We start from the raw sequence: 12,332 nt of genomic DNA, 5'->3' as shown, positions 1-12,332 counted from the left end.
TTGTTTTCCTTTTATCTGCCTCATGTTGCTGTTCAGAGACAGTGCTGAGAGATAAACTTTTTCTTACACAAATGAAATTGTCCTTATGATCTTTGGACTATTATTTGGTGGAGTTTCTAGCATCAAAGTCATTTTGCTTCAACGTTTTGAAGCCATTGAGCCATTTTTGGCATTCACTTTTACAGAGAAGTTTGGTAGACTCCAATCCCCCAAGCTTTTAAATTTTCTCTGCGTGTTCTAAAATTTTACAAGGATGTGTCTAGGTGTCAGCACTTGATGATAAACCTATTCAATCTGAAAATTTTTCGAAACCCCTGGAATTTTTCCTGTTATGTATTTGATTATTTCCCCCATCTCTTTCATTTCTCCCACTTCTCCCTTTACTTGTCTCTTAATGGGATGTCGGTAAACCAGGTCTTGGATCTCCTAGATTGCTCCCCCAAGTCTCAACCGTTTCCTTCTGATTCTCAGTCTTTTAAATTTCTCTCCCCACTCCTTTTCTTCCCATGCAGGATCTTAGTTCCCTCTAGGGATTGAACCCATGTCCCCTGCAGGAAGTGTGGAGTCCTAACCACTGGGCTGCCAGGGAAGTCCCATCTTTTTAATTTCTAATTTTGGTAATCATATTGCTAATTTCCAAGCGTTCTTTCTTGTTCTTTGATTGTTCCTTTTTCATAGCATCTTGTTTTTTTTTTTTTAATGAATGCACCATATCTTCCAATCTCTCTGAAACTATGGGGTGTGTTTACATCATCTTCTTTCTCTAAATTATTTTATCGACTCAGTTCAGTTGCTCTTTGCAACTGGAGCTTCAGCTTCAGCATCAGTCCTTCCAATGAATATTCAGGACTGATTGCCTTTAGGATGGACTGGTTGGATCTCCTTGCAGTCCAAGGGACTCTCAAGTCTTCTCCAACACCACAGTTCAAAAGCATCAATTCTTCGGTGCTCAGCCTTCTTTATAGTCCAACTCTCATATCCATATATGACTACCGGAAAAACCATAGCCTTGACTAGATGGAACTTTGTTGGCAAAGTAATGTCTCTGTTTTTTAATATGCTGTCTAGGTTGGTCATAACTTTCCTTCCAAGGAGTAAGCGTCTTTTAATTTCATAGCTGCAGTCACCATCTGCAGTGATTTTGGAGCCCAAGAAAATAAAGTCTGACACTGTTTCCATTGTTTCCCCATCTATTTCCCATGAAGTGATGGGCAGATGCCATGATCTTAGTTTTCTCAATGTTGAGATTTAAGCCAACTTTTTCACTCTCCTCTTTCACTTTCATCAACAGGTTCTTTAGTTCCTCTTCACTGTCTGCCATAAGTGTGGTGTCATCTGCATGTCTGAGGTTATCGACTCAGTGGTCCCATTTATTTCTTTTTCATGTTGGCTTTCCAACCATGTCTGGTGATCTTTGGGCATGCATTCATATTTAAGAATGAAAGACGCAGAGGGCATGGAGGCTTACTACAGGCAGACAGAAAAGCTTTCCACACTACTGTTTGGTAGGCATTGTTCCTGTTTGGGACCTCAGGGTACATGCATGGGGCATGCCAATTAGCAGGCATCATCTTAGGGTGCCTGGTTAGGAACTAAGAGCCCTCAAATGCCAGAATGAGAGTTTTACTTGATAGAGCCATACCCATCCTCCAGATTCTAGACCTGCTCTGAAGTTGTTCAGTTTCTTTAGAGAAGAAACCTCAGATCGTCAGTTTGGAGGATAAATGCCAGGTTGACAGAAGCCCTATTAGAAGTAGAGGAGGGAGAGAGACCCATTCACCTAACTGTTGTGGAGACAGACCTTCAATGACTTTCCATTTTTCGCCCTGCCCAACTTCAGGGCAGGTCCCTCCTGCTTTTATTCTTAGCTGTGGCTCTTTCTGTGATGTCATCCACGTTTCTATGTGCTTTCAGTCACAGAAAGAAATTTGCTGAAATCTCCCTCCCGTTTGCTGATGACCATCAGCAGCCCCCACTGCTTGGCTGTGAAGGGCTTATTTTCTTTGTATGTCTTTTACCATTGTTTCTGTGAGCTCCAGAGGAAAAGCGCATGTGCTCTGGGAAAGCTCAGGTGCTCAGAGTTCATCACTTAGGACCGGAAATCAAAAGTGTCATTTTAATTTAACCTCTTAACAAACATCACTTGGGAATTAGCCTAGAAATGAGTATACCAGTAAAGAGGAAAAGCTCAAGAGTTTTGTGATTGAATAAGAATGGCATATTGAAAAATTCAGATTTACTTTCATCACCAGGTGAGTCAGTGGAAACTAACTGGCCCTGAGACAATTGAGGAATATAAAATTTCTTATCAAGACATTGTAGGAGACTCGGACTTCCCTAGTAGTCCAGTGGTTAAAATTTTGCTTTCTGTCGCAAGGGGCTTGGGTTTGATCCCTGGTCAGGGAGCTCAGATCCCACATGCCTCTCGGCCAAAACCTCAAAACATAAAACAGAAGCAATACTGTAATAAATTCAGTGTGTTAAGTCACTTCAGTCATGTTCAACTCTTTTGACCCCATGGACTGTAGTCCACCAGGCTCCTCTGTCCATGGCATGCTCCAGGCAAGAATACTGGAGTGGGTTGCCATGCCAGGGGATCTTCCCAACCCAGGGATCGAACCCGTGTCTCTTATGTTTCCTGCACAGGCAGGTAGGTTCTTTATCACTAGGGCCACCTGGGAAGCCCAGTAAATTCAGTAAACATTTTAAAAATGGTCCACATCAAAAAGAAAGATTATAAGACTCACTAGTAGAATCAGATTCAGTGTGTCTGTATTTGCATAATTATAGCATATGGAATTCCTATAAACAATATTTAAAACTATACTGTAATCCCAGATGGGAGGAGTGGAAGGAAAGAAAACATCCTAAGCAAGCATTTGCCCTTATTGAGTGAATTGCTCTTGGTGAGAAACAGCAAACTTTACTTAATACACTGACTGCCTTCATGAAAAGATAAAATAATCTGGTTTCTTTAGAACAATGTATGTGCTGTGTGCTTATTCACTCAGTTGTGTCCGACTCTTTGCAACCCTCTGTCCATGGGGATTCTCCAGGCAAGAATACTGGAGTGGGTTGCCATGCCCTCCTACAGGGGATCTTCCCAACCCAGGGATGGAATTCAGGTCTCCCGCATTGCAGGGGGATTTTTTTTACCAGCTGAGCTACCAGGGAAGCTCTTTTTAGACTAGTATCTTCCTTTAATTTAAATAAGTTCTTTCTCAAGCATAAATAGCCAATCGAGAGTAAACTAAGTTTTATGCCCCAACTTCTTGAAGTTTTTATTATATACAAACTGATGAGGAGCAAGACAAAGTAGCCAACTGGCAAGATGGCCTGTTAGCAGCTGCCAGCAATTCTGATTTAAATGACAACTTTTTCTGCCCCTGAGCTTCAGCAAACCGTCTTTTAAAAAGAGACAGCAAAAAAAATAAAATAAATAAAAAAATAAAAAATAAAAAGAGACAGCAGTCAGCACTTGAGATTGGCAGCAATAATTACAGGCCAGTGTGTTACAGGTGTAGTCTGATTGGGCTGATGAGCCACTTTGACGAAGGATCTAGACTATCAAGATAGTTTATTTTAAATACTCTTTTGAGGTCATTCCCTTCAGAAGTATATAAATCAAAATACTTTTATACATACATTATTTTTTTTCCATTTATTTTTATTAGTTGGAGGCTAATTACTTTACAATATTGTAATGGTTTTTGTCCATACATTATTTTAAATCTAGAACTAAAAGGTCTTCTCGCTTTTGAATGATAGAAATAAATTTAAAAACAAACTTCTGTAATGTTTATAAACATGAAATTCATAGTGTCATCCCCTAATGGATTCGTTTTAAAATTGCTGAAATTTATTCAATTTATTCATCTTCAGTTCCCATGATATTTCCCTAATCTGTCGTACTGTGCTTCAGAATAGTTTCTATTGTAAATATTTATGAAAAAACAAAGCAGATCCTGCAATAAGCATCTTTACTTTGTCATTTCAAAACTATCCTTTGGGAGAATAAAATGAGATGAAATAAAATTAGGTAGGACATAAGGGAATTCAATGTAAATACATTAACTGTATGTAGAAATGTTTTTAAAGGGTAGCAAAAAAAAATCCCAGTCTCATACTTGATAAAATTCTAACATATTTCGGTGTGTTACCATAAGTACTGTATTAAAATAATAGTAGTTTATTAGTATTATTTTGTAGCTGTAAAAACCATTTTCAGCAGTGCTGGCTAAATCACTTGCTCTATTACACTTCCATTTATGAACTCCAAGGGCAAATCATTATTGCACAAGTAATACTTTCCAAACCATTTTCTTCCAAGGCCACCTTTAAGTGAATGAGAAGAGTCAATAATTTTATCGTCATATATGTTAAAGCACATTAACAATTTATAATGTAAAGAGCTATATCAAATGCAATTTCATCAAGATGACACGGATCAAATTAACTAAATTAACCAACCACGAAAGTTAGAACCAAGCATTAACCCAATTTATTTAAATTATACTATTGGATTACAAATCAGTCCCATTTAAAAAAGCATTTCAAGTCATGTCCTGGAATAATCTGGCAGGAAAATCAACTGCCAGCACATTCTTTATAATTCAGAGGCAGAAGATATGCGGCTGTCTGAGACGTTTTAGAAGGGATGGAGAACAGAGCGTGGGATGGAGCCGATGTGGAGTGGACTTAGGTTATCTGCTGCTACTGCAGTACATGGTGACTTTTTTATTTTTTAAGATTTTTTTTTTTTTATGTGGACCATTTTTAAAGCAAAAATCTATTACAACATTGTTTCTGGTTTTTTGGTCATGAGGCATGTGGGATCCTAGCTCCTTAACCAGGGATGGAACCTGCACCCCCTGCATTGGAAGGCGAAGTTTTAACCACCGGACCACCAGGAAGCCCCGAGTTTTATACAATCTCTGGATAAGAAATTTTATATTCCTCAATTATCTCTGGTGACTCTTAAAACATTTTGTCTTCATTGAACCAGAGTCAAGAATTTTTTTTTTTTTGGATTCCTTGTTATTAGCCTTCTGTTACTTTCTAATATAAATATATTTGGCCACCTATGGTATTAATTAGATGAGAAATGAGTATACATGAATGAATAAAAATACCATGAATTCTCTTTGATTCTGAGTTAGTAACACATCCCAGAAGAAAATGAACCAGTTTGCCTTCCTGAATCTATTTACTCACGGAAAACATAATAAAAGAAAACCCTTCACTGGGTCCAGCCTGGTTTTGTCTTTTTGCTCTTTTGAGAATTAACAAATCAGAACAGTGGGCATACTATCCTGTTTCCTTAAAATCGAATAGTTTCAAATTAATAGTGAGGTGTATTGTTGGAACAGTGACCTACCCTTGCAGGGGACTAGCTTTGAACCCAGATGAGCTGCTCAGTGGGAGGGAAGGGGATGTAGCCTCCTTTGGGGGTGGGTGAGTGGACCAGTCCATCAGTGAGTGGTCTGCAGCCCCTTGTGCTGCCTGACCCATCAAGGGCTTCCAGACACTCAGTACTGCTGGGCAACTGAGGATACAGGGGATTCCACTGGAGAACCATGGCACTAGTGGACCTCTGAGGTCCTTTCTGACCTAAAAGTTGTTGCTACTCTAGGAAGATGCTTACAATGTCACTCCTGACCCCCCACTCCCATCTGTTACTTTATTCCTAGAAATGGAACAGTCAGGTAGAATTAAATCATATGCTGGTGATCTTTCCTTTGAAGTCACTATTGCATCACCCATGATAACCACAGAAAAGAAAAAGCAGACCTGAAAAACCTTACTGAGTTTATGGCTTGTTTCTTTTCCACCCCAAGACAATGATCTATATTGTTTACTAAAGAATAGCCAGGGGTGAAAATCCAGTTTAGAAGCAGGGGGCAATGCTTGAGTGGATGACCACCTTACTGAAATTCTGGAAGACCTGTCGATTTGGAAGTTCAGCACTCTGGTGGGGAACCCAGTGAATTATCATCTGATCTAAAAGTTTATGTTGTATATGGTATGAGCTACTGGAACTTACCTTTTTGTAGTCTACCACCACTATTTACTGTTATGGTTTTGTTGAGCAGTGAAGGCAGCAAAAATACAAGTTACCCAGTTCTGTGTATGAACCATTGCCGAGGCCAGAACACAGGGCCTGGGTTTTCCCGGAAAGTTTGATTTCATTCTGTTAGATTTTTACCCTGTTGTCATGGAAATAACCACATTTAGGCATCAAAACTATATCATCAGGACTACCTCTCATATCCAGAAATGACCTTCAAACCTTTGGTCAGACCATGTGTTGCAATTTTGACCTAAACTATACCGTTGCCGTACTTAATTCTCGTGGCATCACAGAATCAGCTGAAATAAACATCCCTGTACGAGGCTGGTGGTCCTATGCCTGTTTCCATACATGTTCTGTCAAAGCAGGGGAATTTTGACTTGAATTACTTACTCCATTCCAAGTCCAAATTGGCAATGCCAGTCAAATAAATCGGGCCAAGTATGATGGATGGTGAGATGGATAAATGAACAGTAAGGGCTTCAGAGAAACCACCAAATTTATCTTATTTAATACTTCGTGACAAAGACAGTTTACAGTACAGTGTGATGTGGTTCAATCTGATGCTCTTTATCTTTTATTGACACAGTCAGGTAAAATAGTGACATAAAGAAGAGTTTTAAAAGAAAATCTGCATACAATAACGTTAAAAAACTTTAAAAAGAACATAATCTGAGAATCAGTGGAGTGCTGGTACCTCCTGTTCTCGCTAGGCACACATGAGGATGTGGTTGGTGGAGTGAGACTGCTGGCGTGGGAGTCCTAAGTCTACCACCCATCAGTTGTGCGGTGACCTTGGACACATTTTAACCTCTCTTTTCTTTTCTGCAAGATGGGTATAACAACAGTACCTGTCTTTAGGGCTGTTGTAAGAATGAAACTTACCGATACATACAAAATGCTTGGAATAGTACCTGGCAGGCAGGAAGGCATTTAATAAACATTAGCTATTATGACTTATTTCCATGAAAGAAAGGTTTAGAGACTATTTTCATAGAATGCAGGCTAACATTTGGATTCAAAAGCGACTATTATAATAGTACAGTGCTGGATGTATGTATAACATGAGGCTTAAAACTCAGTGATGTCTTTCTGCTTCTTTCATTGCTTTTAGGAGGCAATGTGAAGGGGTGGAAAAGAAACGTTAGTCCTGGGAGAACACCAAAAGCCACATGCTCTGCAGGGAATGCTTTTGTTTCCCTCAAGGCACCTTGGGCCCCACCTGTACTAACCTCATATTCCCATCTGCCTGGGAATTCACAATCATCACAATGTTAGACCCATAAGATCTCACAACATCATAACCTAAGACTGAAAAGGACCTGAGTGATCAGTCATTTAGACCCCCTCCCTAATTTTCGCCACAATAAAATGAAGGGTGGTGGTCACTGAACGACTTGACCATGGCTACACAGTCTGTGTGAGACCAGACCAGGTCCCCTCACCCCTACTTCTGGAACCCTGGTCTGGGGCTGTTTCTCATACTCTTTGTTGTATGTTTCATCCCCACTGGCACCTTGCATAGTATTATCTACACATTTGATATTCAAAAAAATATTCCTTCAATGAGAGAGTGAAACCAACCTTAACTATTTGTTTTCAAACTATTTTGCAGTTCCTTTTGTGATATTTGGGGAGAGGGAATGGATCACCTTCTCAGACACTTTCCCCTCCAAGTTACTTCCCAGTTCATATCTCATGGAGTATCCAGAGGAAAACCAATCCCCATCCTCGTTTCTACCACATTCCTTTCCATTTTTATTTATTTATTTATTTATTTTTACGTGGGCCATTTTTTAAAAGTCTTTATTGAATTTGTTACAATATTGCTTCTGTTTTATTTTTTTTAATTTTTTATTTTTTTGCCCTGAGGCATGTGCGATCTTAGCTCCCAGACCAGAGATTGAACCCACACCCCCTGGGTTGGAAGGCGAAGTCTTAACTACTGGACCGCCAGGGAAGTCCCCCCTACATTCCTTTTCAAAATGCCAATACCACTGTTAGGACTCATGTCCTTATTTTTTCCTTCTACATCTAACTTAAGGTATTCCTAGAATCATAGCGATGAAAGCAAGTGTGACCTGTTCATTTAGTTCACGCCCCAGCCTGAACCTGGGCAGGCAGGACAGGCCAGGATTCAGCCTGTGAGGGAATGTACATCATCACGCAGAAGAAAGAGGAGGTGCTAGCTAGAGCCTGGCATCTGCATTAGGTCCGTCTCCTGCGTTGTTTCTTCTCCCTCTTTCCCTCCAATCCTGCTACATTCTCTATGAAGCCTTGCCCAAGCCCTCCCTTCCAGCTTAGAATTCTCTTCTTCCTTTAAAAATTGTTGTAGCATTTTAATTATGGCTTTTATTACATATTATCAATCACTTTGAAATTAATTGTGTTTAGCTATCCAAGCAACATACAAATTAATCCAAGTTGTAAAATTTCAAATATTATAACAACGGTTACGGATGGGTATGATTAATATGACTAAACTCCTCCACAATGCCTTTAATTCTTGTCTTTTAGTGGGTGTCTCGTTCTACACCTTTCCTATCCATTTATGTATGCATTTTTACCTATACAAATTCATGGTTTTATTTTGTTTTTATGAAAGTGGTACCATCCAGTATATATTGTTTTGCAATTTGCTTTTTCCATTAATAATAAGTCTCAATGACCTTTCTGTCTCAGTATATATAGGTATACTTCATTCTTTTAACTGTTTCCTAATTTCCAAGAAGATGTACAGAGTTTATTCAGCCATTCTCTACTGCTGGCCATTAGGTTTTTTTCAATTTCAAAATTACCAAAACTCTGCCATGGAAGGGAATAACATAATATGTGTACACGCCTGCCTGCTTCTCTACGATATATACTGAGAAATGGAATTGCTGGGTCATAGAATGTGCACATATTAATTTTAACACTGCCAAACTTCCCTCCAAATAGGCTATATCAATTTATACACCTGTCAGCAGTATATAAACGTACCCATTTTCCCATTAATTTCCCAATCTTAATCTCCTTTCCCCTTCTTTTACCTTCATATATAGTTTATTTCCTAGGTTTGGGGGTATAAGTGCTCTGAAAGCAGGGTCTAGGATCTCCTCATATTTGGAATTCTTCCCCCATCCAGTGGGGTTTAATAACTGGTACTTCACAAATGCTTGTTGAATGCTCTCTAACCATAAGTTTTCTGTTCACCTCTGGGCAATACACACTTTTCAAAAGCATTTACCAAGTTAGCTTTGAGAATGAAAAAAATTCTAAGAAAGTTGGTTGATTTTTTTTTTTTTGCACATACCTCCTCCCTGAACAAGTTACAGATATCTTTCATTTAAAGTTGTCTAAGACAGGCTTCTCTCCTGCCTTGCTGGCAGGGAGCAGTGAAAACAGACCTGGTTATCTCAGACAATAGCTAGCAGGGTGTCCCACCCGCTGGGAAACAGGAGACCAAAGGCGCCTCAAAACCCCTGGGAACTAGACAAGATGGAATGGTGAGGGAGCAGGGTCACAATCTTTGGAACATTCTGGATCCAAGAAGGTAAATTCTTTTATCGGGTTTTGAAATAGAGGAAACCATTAATAATGTCCAAAGTATGGCAGTAAATGGATCTGGGTGAGGAGGAACTGTGAAAGGGTAGGAAAAACCAGAGTGAGAACTGGGCATATTTTTAAAGGAAATGTGGATACAGGAAATAAGGGTTTTAAAGGTGTGAATTACGTGATGCAAGAGAAACTTCCCTCCAAGCAGTGCCTATATTTATTTATATGACAATCTTGAGCTAAAGCAATTCTAAAAATCGACTAGTGAAGTTCCAAATCTTGGTGTTCTGAACATTAATTTGAAAATAAGAAGAGTTTTCCAAAGGGTTAAGAGAGAGAGCTTTCAGCTAAATGTGAACTCATTGAGAATCACATGTAACTTGGTTTGTGTTTCACAAAGGAACTGCTCCTAAATAAGAAACAACACAAAAGAAGACACATGTTCGCTCTTAATAGTGTTTCTTTTTCTCTCACCTAATGAACCGTTTCAATAGCAACTGTGCAGCCCAGTGAGGGTACAATTGCATTTTGACACAAAAACAAATGAAAAAAAATGAGGAAGTCGTTTGCTGTGCTGGACCGATTGGGGAATGGGTCCCTGAGGTCTCAGGGGGCTTAGACCTAGGCCAGGTTTTGAATTCCCCTGGGCTGGAAAAAGGCTGGAAAGGCTAACACTTTAGTTCATTAGCGCTGTTGGAAAACCCAAACTGCCCTTAGTTTATCATCAGGGCCTCGGGGCTGTGGTCGCTGATGCTCCCCCTTAAAATACACAGGGACCCGCGCTGTGGTTTCTCAGCCTATCCTCGTCCCTTTTATCCCTTCGCCCATCCTGGGGCCAGTGCCAATAAACCCAGCAGTGACCAGGCCTAACTCAAGTCCGCGGCGGCCCATTTCAGGCCCGGAATAATCAGGGTCTGGAAACGAGTGAACCGGAGGCGCGTTTGGCCCTTCAGAGGCTCAGGGCCCTTCTGGCCGTTGTTGTGTGGAACAAAGAGGGCAGGAGCGGAGGGCGCCCCCAGGAGGAAAGGTGGGGAAGGACACCCGCGGGCGGAATTCTGGAGGCGGGCGAGGCTGGAACTAGGGTGCTCCTGGAGAGCGGGCTGGGCGCCCGGGGAGGCAGGGCTGGTCCCCGCCCCGCGCGCGATTCGCTCCGCATCTGGCGCCCGGCGCAGCCCTTTCCTGAGTCGTAGACACTTTACTTTTATTCCTTTTCACCCTAAATATTATTATTATTATTATTTTCCCGCGCAAAGCGGGAACCTGGGACTGCCCGAGCGAGCGGCGGAGGGGCCGCCATTTCCCGGGGAAAGCGCAGCGCGCGTCGGCACCGGGCGCCCCGGAAAGGAAACCGGAGGGGAGTGCCCGGCCCCGAACCCTCCTCCGCACCGGCCCGGGGCTCGCAGGCGCCCGCGGCGCCCCGCTCACCGCGCGGCAGCCCCCGACCCTAGCTCCCGGGGCCCGCGTCCCCGGCCTGACCTTCTCTGGCGCGGCCCGCCCCCGGACCCCGGTCTCTTCCCTCCGCCCGGCGCCTCTGCGCCCCTTCCATTGTCAGCCCGGAGCAGCCGGCGCCCGACCTGGGCACCCTCGGAGGCCCCCAGAGCGGCCCTGCCCGGGCTCTCTCGGCCCCTGCGCAGACCACCGCCCCCGGACTAACCCTCCTCTGCGGCCGGGCGCCTCCCTTTTCCCCCTCTGCGCCCCAACTCCGCATCCCCAGGAGCCCTCCGCTCCCTCGGGTCCAGCGTCGCCCGGGGCCGGCGACTGGACCCCGCATCCCTCCTTCTCCCTCCCTCATCGCCCAAGATGCCCCCCACCCCCCGGCTCCTCGCCGGCCCCAGGAATTTTACCGCTTCTTTAGCAACCCCCCCTTTATTTCCCGAGAAGGCAAGTTGGGCAGCTTGATTTATTAATTTTTCTTTTTCTTTCTTTTTTTTTTTTTTGCGGGAAGGGTCGGCTCTCCGGGAGCGCCCGCAGGGGCTGGGCAGCGGGGAGGGGCAGGGGGATTTCTCCGGCCCCTGCACTGCCCCCGCGGCGCGTTTTGTTTCCAGACCCCGAAGCCCCCTGAACAATAATGCCACCGCCATGGCGGGCTCACCTGGTGCTGCGCCGCCTGCTCCGGGCGCCCGGTGCCCTCCGCGCGCCGCTCCCCGGGCGCAGGTTCGGCCGGCGCGGCGCCGGTGCCGGGCAGGACTCTTTGCCTTTCTTTGGGTTCTATCTGTGCGTGTCAATGGCGGCAAGCGGCAGTTCTCCGGGCCGCGGATAGTAGCGGGGGGAGGAGGAGGAGGGAGAAGGGATTGCTCCTTCTCCACATAACCACCTCTAGGAGGAGTCGCTCAGCCTCATCCCCCGCCAGCCCAGGCTCCGCGACGGGTCCGGGGCTTTCGGTGGGGCTTGATGAGCTATTGTCCTTCAGGAGCATTAATGATGAAACCGCGCGGCCTCCGCTTAGCTGGCGGATCCGCTGGATGCGCTGAGGGCCACTTGATAAGATGAGGCTTCCCCCAGAGCTGGGGACTGAGGCGCTATGGTCTCGATCCAGAGTCTCCTGTTAGCAGGATCCACCTTTGGTGGAAGAAGGTGGCGTGGGCGTTCATCTGGTAGTCCTGGGGAGAGCCTTAGAACGTGAAAGGGAAAAATGCCATTTTCCAATGTCTCATGTCCTTAAAGAATAATAAATACATTAACGATTGTGTCCATCACTGGGACGATAGCACTGGGTGGCCGCTGC

The 12,332-nt window shown here is 43.6% G+C and overlaps 1 protein-coding gene across 1 annotated transcript in view; it reads right to left on the bottom strand.

Annotated features, from left to right (window-relative positions):
• LOC122709568 (core histone macro-H2A.2) overlaps positions 1–12,016 on the bottom strand; it is a 53,503-nt gene extending 41,487 nt beyond the window's left edge. The window contains exon 1 of the mRNA XM_043927057.1: positions 11,700–12,016. The gene's annotated coding sequence lies outside the window, so the exon portion shown is untranslated. The remainder of the gene's footprint in view (positions 1–11,699) is intronic.
• Between the last annotated feature and the right edge of the window lie 316 nt (positions 12,017–12,332).

Source organism: Cervus elaphus, chromosome 15 (assembly GCF_910594005.1).
Source record: "Cervus elaphus chromosome 15, mCerEla1.1, whole genome shotgun sequence".
In the NCBI taxonomy this organism is placed as follows: Eukaryota; Metazoa; Chordata; class Mammalia; order Artiodactyla; family Cervidae; genus Cervus; species Cervus elaphus.
Note: the sequence above shows the minus strand (reverse complement) of the source record. Positions and strands in the feature narration are given on the sequence as shown.